Here is a 10,275-nt window from a genome sequence, read left to right as displayed (position 1 = left end):
ATTCGGATCCTCTGTCCTTTTTGTTAGTCAAATTGTTTGATTTTTTTGGTGTTAAGTAGTGCGAGTTCTTTATATATTTTGGATATTTACTCCATATCAGATGTATCACTGGTGAATATCTTCTCCCATTCAGTTGGTTCTCATGTTTTGTTGATGGTTTCCTTTGCTGTGCAAAAACTTTTTAGTTTGATGTAGTCTATTGGTTAATTTTGTTTGTTTGTTTTCCTTGCCCAGGGAGACATGTGCAGAAAAATAATGCTAAGAGCGATGTCATGGTGTTTACTGACTATGTTTACTTCTAGGAGTTCTATGATTCTTATGGTTTCAGGTCTTACATTTAAGTCTTTACTCCATTTTGAGTTAATTTTGGTATGTGATGAAAGAAAGTGGTCTGGTTTAATTTTAATTTTTTGCATGTGTCTGTCTAGTTGACTCAACACCAGTTATTGAAATTACACTCTTCTTATTGCACTTTTCTTATTGTGTGGTATAGGCATCCTTTTTGAAAATCATTTTACTTTCTCCACGAGAGCTTGTATCTGGGCACTGTTTCTACTCTGCTTCATGATTCTATGTTTTAATAGTTGTATTACACTTTTTTGATAGCAGTAGCTTTGAAGTATGTTTTAAAATCAGGAAGCATGATACTTCCAACTTTACACTTTGTTTCCTTGATTGTTTTGGTAATCTGGTGTTCTGTAACTTTCTATATTAATTTTAGAAGGAGCTTTCTATTTTTGTGAAAAGTGTCACTGGGATTTTGACAGATTGCTTTGAATCTGTAGGTCACCTTGGGTAGTCCTGATAGCTTATAATATTAAGCATTCCAATTGAGGATTATGGGATGGGTTTTTTCCTTTATTATTTTTTTCTTTAATTACATCAATATTTTATAGTTTTCATCATACAAGTCTATTACCTCCTTCAACATTACTCCTAAGTATTTTCTTTTAAATACTATTGCTAATGTAACTATATTTTAATTTTTTGTACTGCTTCCTGTTACTGTATATAAACAACAAATTTTATGTGTTGATTTTATATTTTGCCTTTTGATAAATTGGTTTGAATTCTGTTTTTCTTATTCTATGATTCTTTTGAATTTTCTAATATAAAATTCTGTCACATATTAACAGAAATCACTTTATTTCTTCCCTTTTTGTAGATACCAATGGTGATTACATAAGACATTTTAAAATTATAACAATATACTTTAAATTGATAGCATGAATTACATAGAAAAACTCTGCTTCTTGCCGTCTTCGCCCTGTACTCACTTATGTTATTAATATTACACATCTCTTATGTTGTATACATTACAACAAATTTAAGATTTTATTGCTTTTATTTTTTAAAGTTCTATACGATGAATTAAAAAGAATATGTTTTATCATTAGACTTCCATAGATTTTTATATTTGTGTATATATTTTCATTTACCAGAAAGCTTTACATTTTCATATGGTTTTGTCGTGTTTGCAGCCCCTTTATTTCGTCTAGAAGGACTTTATCATTTTTCGTAGGGTAGGTAAGAACGTTCTTAGAGTATTTAATCAGGAAATATCTGCACTTCTACATTGTTGAAGGACCGTTTTGCAGATGCAGTATTTGTGGTAGATTTTTGTTCTTTCATCAGTTTCAATATTTTATTCCATGCTCTTCTTCCCATAAGGTTTCTGTAGAGAAGCCCACTGATAATCTTAAAGGAGCTCTTTTTATATGACAAGTTACTTTTTTTCTTTTGCTACTTTCAAGATTTATTTGTTGTCTGTGATTCATGATACTTCGTTTATAATGTGTCTTCCTGTTGATGGTTTTACAATCATCTAACTTAGAATTCAGTGAGCTTTGTTAATTTGTATATCTGTTTCTTTCTCCAAACGTGAGTTTAAGCCATTTTTTTTAAAATATGTAAACTCTGCCCTTTTTCACTCTCCTCTCCTCATGGGGTGCAGTTAATGTGTATATCAGTGCACTTATTGATATCCCATAATTCCCTTATGCTATCTTTATATTTTTATATATATTTTTTGACTTTCCTATATTGATAATTTAAAATAAACTGTGTTAAAGTTGTCTGATTCTTCTGCTTGTTCAAGTCTTTTGTTGATGCTTCTCCTACATTTTTTTAATTCAGATAATGCATTTTCCAGCTTGTAATTTCTGTTTGAATCTTTTTTATACTTTCTTTTTGCATTTCATTTTGATCATACATATTTTTTCTGATATTATGTAGTTAGTCTTCTGTTTTCTCCTGTTTTCCATTAGCATTTTAATGGGATTATTTTGAAATCCTTATCAAGTAATTAATAGATCTTTATTAATTTCTATTCAAATTCTGTAGATTTATTTTTTCTGATTTAACCATGTTTCTTTCTCTCTCTCTCTGTCTCTCTCTCTCTCTCTGTCTCTCTCTGTCTGTCTCTCTCTCTCTCTATATATATATATATACACACACACACACATATATATATACATATATATATTTTTTTTGCCATGATATCTTTTGTGTGTGTGTGTGTGTGTGTGTATATTTTTTTTTTTTTGCCATGATATCTTTTGTTGAGGTTTGGGAATTTAAGAAACAACCAGGCTTTATGAACTTCATTTGTATAAGAGAACACAAATAGTAATCAGCTGTGCATGAAATTCTAAGACTTTTCAAACCTGTTCTGGTGGTGTGTATTCTCTGTGGTTTTTGTGTGTGTGCCTGGTTTAAAATGTTTTCTGTTTTCTTCTTTAGATCTCATGATATCTTTCTAGTCTTAATGTTTTTTTTACTACTGCAGTCCTTCTGGTGTTGAAAAAATTATTCACCTTTTTTTCTTAGTAGCCATCATAATGCATTCACAGTGTATTGCATTTCCCTTAGTATTCTGAGGCATTCAAACAGTAACAAGTTCCTCAAGCAGCTAAAAAAAAAAAAAAAAAAAAAAAGCCATATCATTGAACACACAAAACACTTACCTGTATCTCTCCTGAGGAGAACCTGAGAATTGGGGTTTTCTCACAATATTGCCATGGTGTACAAGGGAGGGTGAGCACTGTCTGCAACTCTAAGCAACTTCTTTTTGCTTTTTCATGTGACTTTTTCTCATTTTTTGCATTCCTGGCATGCTGTGAACTTTTAACTCACTCTGAAGTACCCAAAAAGGCAATTGGATCAGCAGTTGTTGGTAAGTTCATGTCTCCATGCTGGAGCAAAGTTTGGTACTTTCCATTCTATCACTGTGCTAAAGTTTTCTGATTGGTATTAATTTGTTAAATTAGAATTTAAAGTATATTTACTTGAGTATAGTCAGCGTGAGAATCTATTTGATATCTTTCAGCATTGTCTTCTGAAGACACCAAGGGCTTTTTTGCCAAAGCCAGGCCTAGAAGATTCATTCCACAAAATGCTAATGGTAAGATATGGAATGTGTGGCTTTGAGGATTTACAATTAATGAAAGACTGGGAATGTGAAGGGCATATGAAGGGCAGAATGGATGTTATGATGGAGATAACCTAACTGGAACAATTACTCATAATAAAATTTCTGTTTCAAAAAGATATCAAAGATATAACACACATCTTGTGGAAACCATCACTTTAAGGCAATTATGGTAGGAAAACAATGTATTTTTACACTTAAAGACGGAAAATAATTTTTTTAAAGATATATGTTTTTCACAAAGGGAATGTGGACAATCTGCAAGTCACCTAATCCATGGTGAATGATCATTTGCATCATTTAAAATGTAGGATTAGATTATTCCTTTACTAAAAATGTATTATTCTTCTACTGAGAAATAGTCCCTCCTTGTTCCAAAGTCTGTAATTTACATAAACTTTGGAAGGTCTTTTTAAAACCATCATGGTTCAGTAGGTCTCCTACAATAGTTATTTGGGAACAACTTTACATGGTTAATGAAATTAGAGCCCTTACTAAGGGCCTTTCTATCTTTAATGACTACCAGAGTACATATAATGGAGAGAGAAGATATCAATTCAAAGAATCTTACGAAAATTATAACCAAGGGTCAAATCATTATAAACATCAGAGAACTCAGTTTCCACAGAACTTTTATATATGTGGGAGTGTCTTTGATCAAAGCTCAAATCTTATTATATATCAGAATAGTTATATTGTAGAGAAGGTAAACAAAGATAGTGAATGTGACAAATCATTGAACCAATCTTTAAATGTTATAGTGACCATGAGAATATTTATAGTAGTGAGATAACGTACAAATGAAATGGGAGAGTCTACTCGTTTAATCTAAATAAACATAAAAAAAATTCATTCTGGAGAGATGCCTTTCAATTGTGAACAATGTGGCAGAGGATTTCATTGGCCTTAATATTTTACTAGATATCAGATTGCTCATACTGGAGAGAAGCCTTACAAATATGAGGAATGTGGCAAAGCCTTTTATTGGCATCTAACTCAATATGAGAGATTTTATATTGGAGATAGGCCTTATAGATGCAGAGCATGTGGCAAATCTTTTAATCAGCATTCACACCTTGTTGAACATGAGAGAATTCATACAGGAGAGAAGACTTACAAATGTAAAGAATGTGGAAAAGCCTTTAATCAGCCTTCAGATCTTACTAGACATGAAAGAATACATACTGGACAGAAACATTACAAATGTGAAGAATGTTGTAAAGCCTTTAATCAGAGTTCACATCTTACTGAATGTGAGAGAATACATACTGGAGAGAAATTTTACAAATATAGAGAATGTAGTAAAGCCTTGGTGTTCATACCCTTACTAAACATTAGAGAATTTATACTCTAAGGAGAGAAGCCTTAAAAATGTGAACAATGTGGCAAACCTTTTAATTGGCCTTTACATCTTATTAGACATGAGGTAATTTATACTGGAAAGAAACATTACAAATGTAAAGAGTTCAAAAGCCTTTAACCAGCATTCATATCTTACTGAATGTGAGATATTTCATGTTGGAGAGAAGCCATACAAATGTAAAGAAGGTGGCCAGGCATTTAACAAGTACTTAATAGTTTATCAACATCAAATAATTCGTGGTGCAGACAAGCTTTACAACTCTGAAGTATGTGGCAAAGCCTTTACTCAGCATTGATCTCTTAGTGAACATTGGATACTTTATACTACAGAGAATTAAAAATGTAGAGAATGCATTAAAGTCTTTAACCAGTCCTCAAATCTTAATTCTAGATAATTCATACTGGAGACAAGTCTTACAAATGTGAGAAATGTGGCAAAGCCTATAATTGGCATTCAAATCTTACTGAACATAAAAGATTTCATACTGGAGAGAAACCTTACAAATGTAGAGAACGTAGCAAAGCCTTTATTCGGCATTCAAGTCTTACTGTTCATGAGAGAATTCATGATAGAAACCTTAAGAATGAAGAATGTGAGAAACCCTGTATCTGGACCTACAGCCTCACTCCATATCAGAGAATGCTTACTGGGGAGAAATTCTACATTCCTAACACGTGATGAAATACCTTTGTCCAAAATATGCACTTAGAAAATCCCGCAGAATTCATGTTGCAAAGTGACTTTAAAGATGTGTAAAAAAAAAAAAGTGGAATATTTAATCAAAAATTAAATCTGAACTATCAGACAATTAACAGTAGAAAGTAGGAAGTCAAAACCACTTTTCAGATATCACTCTAAATCACAATACTTTTAGAGATTAAGCAAAAGTTACAAAATTTAGACAACCTACTTGTTAATATGCTTCAGAGTATCAAGGGGATGGATGTTCGGACAGGTATAATTACTTACAGTATGTCTTTATATATTCAGAGTACTTGAGATTTTTTTAAAAGGAAATACGTGATTCCACTATCAAATCACTTGATGCTATGTTTTTAATCCTAGCATGTATATGAATCGTGGGGTGGTTTTTTGTTGCCTCAGGATTTGAGAGTTCTTGTATATTTAGTAGGATTCATGCCAAACTACTTTTCCTTTAAAAATTGAGGACACTGTGATATACAGTATATGAAGAAAATCTAAATGCAAATGTTTTTGCTTGACTAAAATGTTGATGCAACTCACCATAAAGTGGGTGTTCGGGGCATCGTTTTTTGCATTAATGTAAGACAGGAACATTCTGATTTTTTACTAGTTTTACTAATTGCTCTCTAAGGAAAGTAAGGTAACAGACTATTAAAATTCTGATGTGTCTTTGTAGTAGCCATACTTGGAGTCATGAATATCATCCGATGTGGTTGAAATAAAGAAGTCTACAGAGATATCTGAGATAAGTACAGATAACTCATTTCTAAGTGCATAAAATTATTGTACATCCATGTTTACTAATTAATTAGCCTCAGTCTTAAAATACATGGAAAACAGGTCTTGGATCATTATATCGGAAGAATCAGAATGCTTCTTAAACCCTTGTAATCTGTATTGGTCCATGCAACATAGAGTTGGTTTGCAATGCCTGACTTAGACTATGTGTGAACTTATATTCATTAATAAAGGTGAAAGATTTTTAATGTATTAACACTGATGTTTAATGAATGACTTGTCCTGCCACAGATATTAAAATCTCTCACTTAGTCGTGGTTGTTTCTACTGTGCACTAGTTGGTAATTCAGAGGAATAACCTCACTAGGAATCCATTTCTCAGTGGTCTAAATCCACAAGTAATGTGAGATTCTTTTCATAATTTACACAATGTATCTATACATAATTTATATACTGTATCTTTTTCTCCTGATTGTAACTACTGGAGCATCATAGTGTTTACAACAAAGGTGATATAGTAGTATTGTTGAAAGTTCAGCAAATCTATGATATTGCTACCTTAGAATCTATTTTCTGTGGCCAAGTTGCTCTGAACTGATGCTAGTCCCACCTACTTGTGCACACCCTTGACAATAGCTCACAAATTCACTGATAAATATAAGTCCCTGATAGGATTTTTCCAGCAGTCCTTGTGGGTAACAGTCTCCCCTGTCCTGAGGACTTTCACCTTGTATGTGCCCTAGATGAGATCCCTGCAGAGCTTACCAAAACCTTCCTGTTTTGTTTAAATTGACTAATCTGGACTTAGCTCGAGAACCCCAAAGCACTATCCCATGGACCCTAATAAAGGCTTGTGCCCTGGTTCTAGCCCTTCTTAGCCTGCATCCTGTTTTGGCCTCTTTATGTAACCCTTGTAGTTGTGCTGTGTACTTCCACCAGGACCTGTGAATCATTTCAATTACCCTTGTGGTCTTTTATTGAACTGCACACTCGGCATCCAACAGGAAGGGGCTCTGCTTAAGAAATGCTAATGTAACAAAGTCATAAGAAATATAATTAGAAGTCACATTATAGTTCAAAAGAGGTTCAAGTATGCTCTAGATGAGCTTGTATTTGCATAAGAAGAAAATAAGAATCATATAATAGATGTTCAAGCATGTTAAAATTTTAAAATGCAACTCAGCACTGTTAACTAAAAAATTTTCAATGAAGTACACACTCACAAACAATGCCTTTTATATGAGTGTATGTCATTGTGTGTTTGTCTCCACGGTATTTTTAAAAGACACAAAAAGCTTCCTCCACAAATAGATGTATAAGTGTATGCTATTGAAAATATTTCTTAATTTCAGTGACATTAAATTTTTTCTACTGTATCACTTTCACCATGTACATAGTTATTTTTTAAAGATATGGATATGTGATAAAATGTAAGTTATTTATGTGATGAATTCCCATTTGGTAACTTCTTTTTTCCATGACTCTTCTCAGTTACAAAATCTGCTATGGTTATTTGTTTAGGAATTTCTTTGTATATTAACCTTGTATGTGTCTCCTTTTTAGATAAATTTTACCTCAGTTATACTAAGTAAAATCCCAGATCCTACAATTATAAACGAAAAGTAATATTCCTCTTATAGGTTATATATTTTTTTACTTTTATTCATTTACAAGAATGCAATACAATAATGTCTAATATCAGATATTCGAAAAGGAATGGCCCTTCATTGTTGATTTTATATAAGAACTTGTAAATGCTGTGAAACTTCCCATTCTACATCTTTTATGTCTTATCATGTGTTTTACCACTTTGGGATTAAGAAATGTGGGTTTGGGACCTGAGGTATTAGTATGAATGGCAGCCTCTTAGAAATGCAGTCAGGTTCCACCCCAGAACTTCTTAGTCAGAATCTGCATTTTAATAAGATCTCCAACTCATTGTGCATGTTAAAATTGGGAAATATGCTTCAAACTCACCATGAATTTCCCATAGGGATATGCACACTCAAGTATATGCTAGTGTTGATGCCTTAATATTTTACTTGTATTTATAGTGGGTTTTTTACATCAATATCATTCAGTTTTTTTCTCAATTAGAGAAAATATTGGAGAATATTACCGTGTTGAATATAATCTTCTATTTCAGAATCTAATTCACCTAAGTCAGAGCCATGTTGCTTAACTCTGTGTTTTCATCTTCGCTCAAAGTAAGAACTCTTTCATGGCCACTTGGTAAATGTGTTATTTACTCCAGGCACTGTTGACTTTCAAAGATGTGGCCATTAAATTTAATCATGAGGTGTGGGAATGCCTGGGCCTATCCGTGGGACTTATAATGGGACATGTCAGTGGAGAACTACAGGCACCTGGTTTCCCTGAGTGAGGAGGACATCCTTCCAGAATTCTTAGTCCACCATTAGGGTCTTTTCTTTCACTTGTGGAACGTGTCTTGGGATTTTCTGCATCGCATGACTGAATGTCTGATCCTCATTGATGAATGCTCTTTGGAGTTCGTTGGCGTAAAATCTTCATGTTTCATCTTGACCTTCACCTTCCCCTTTTATGAAATGATCTGCATTTTTCACACTATATTAGAGATAATTCTAGATATTTAATGTTAAAGTATTGTTACCTACTTCTGAAACCCCAGTTCAATCCCTTATGTTTGTTTCCATATTAGTATTTTGATGTGGAGTTCAGATGTGTAAATCGAAAATACTTTCTAAGCATCATAAAGGGGCTGTCAGGAAACAGTGTTTGGGGAACTAATTTTCTGTATCCTTCTATAATGTATCCTTTTCCCTACTGAGCACAGTACTGGGTTGGAAATTGTAGAGTCCCCAGCAAGGGTAATGATCCTTTTTCTAATAAATAGGTCTTGTCTATAAGCCAAACCTGGTTTTCCTTTTGGACAAAGGAAAAAGTCCTGGGATGTAAAGAAGAGGAGGCGGTAGTTGTACACCCAGTTGGTGGGAATGAACAAAGCAGATGAACAGTAAGAAGTCCAAAGGTCAAGGAGGAAGCCTGACCTTAAAATGTGGTTTGGAAGATCTGCTTTAATGGAAGTGATTTTCAGAAGCCCACGTTTTGTTCTCTTATTGTCACAGAGGAACCTATCCTGTCCCACCTGATCATGCTTCTATATCCTTTAAGGATTCTCCACTCCTGTGATCTCTATCACACTCCCAAAGGCCTCCCCACAGACAATGAGGGTGTCGCTGTACTTCCATTCCAGGCTTTGGGAGCCTGAAACAATCTGCTCATATGGAATTCCTACACAGAGGCCAAATGTTAGTGTCCCCTCCCCTGTCTTTGGGTGCCCTTGCCTCCTAGAGATTCCTACAAATTTGCTAAAACCTACAGAATGTGGGATAGACTGACCATCTCCTATCAAATCTGAAGCAGAGCAGGCCACCCATTGGTCCAGACCTGTAACTAGTCCTCAGAAATGTCCCTGGGATTCTCCCACTGTTTAGCCCTGGTGTCACGGTTGAATACCTGGGCCACTTCATGAAGGCATCACTGATGCCGGGACCTGCCACAGACTAACTGACAATCTCTGGAGGTGGGACATGGGAGACGGTAGTTCTAAAACCACACAGAAGATGCCAACGGGTTACCAAGGCGAAGACTTCGCTGACCATTGCTCATCAAACTTTCATGTCCTTACACATCGCTTGAGGATCCTATGAAGAACAGGACCTAGGACTCACACTCCAACACTCTACCTGCCCAGGTCTGAGGTGAGGCCCCTTCATTTGCCTTTTTAACAACAGGGGAGGTTGCTGCCCCTAGACTCCATTTCCAGCAGCACTCAGTCTGAGAAAGCAAGACCATTTGAGTGCCTTACAGCTGGCTCTTCTATATCAGCACAGATACTTCTTGTTCCCAGGGAAGATCACCCAGCAGCTTCTCCAGAGATGGCATTTTCTGGTCACTATGTACTTACTAATTGAGAGGAGACGGAGAAGGCAATGGTGTCTGAGAGAGGCTGGGGATGGGAAATAACATTAATCTGTTCACGAAAGCAGTGTTCTTG

The sequence above is a fragment of the Pteropus alecto genome, unplaced genomic scaffold, assembly GCF_000325575.1.
Source record: "Pteropus alecto unplaced genomic scaffold, ASM32557v1 scaffold144, whole genome shotgun sequence".
Taxonomy (NCBI): domain Eukaryota; kingdom Metazoa; phylum Chordata; class Mammalia; order Chiroptera; family Pteropodidae; genus Pteropus; species Pteropus alecto.
Note: the sequence above shows the minus strand (reverse complement) of the source record.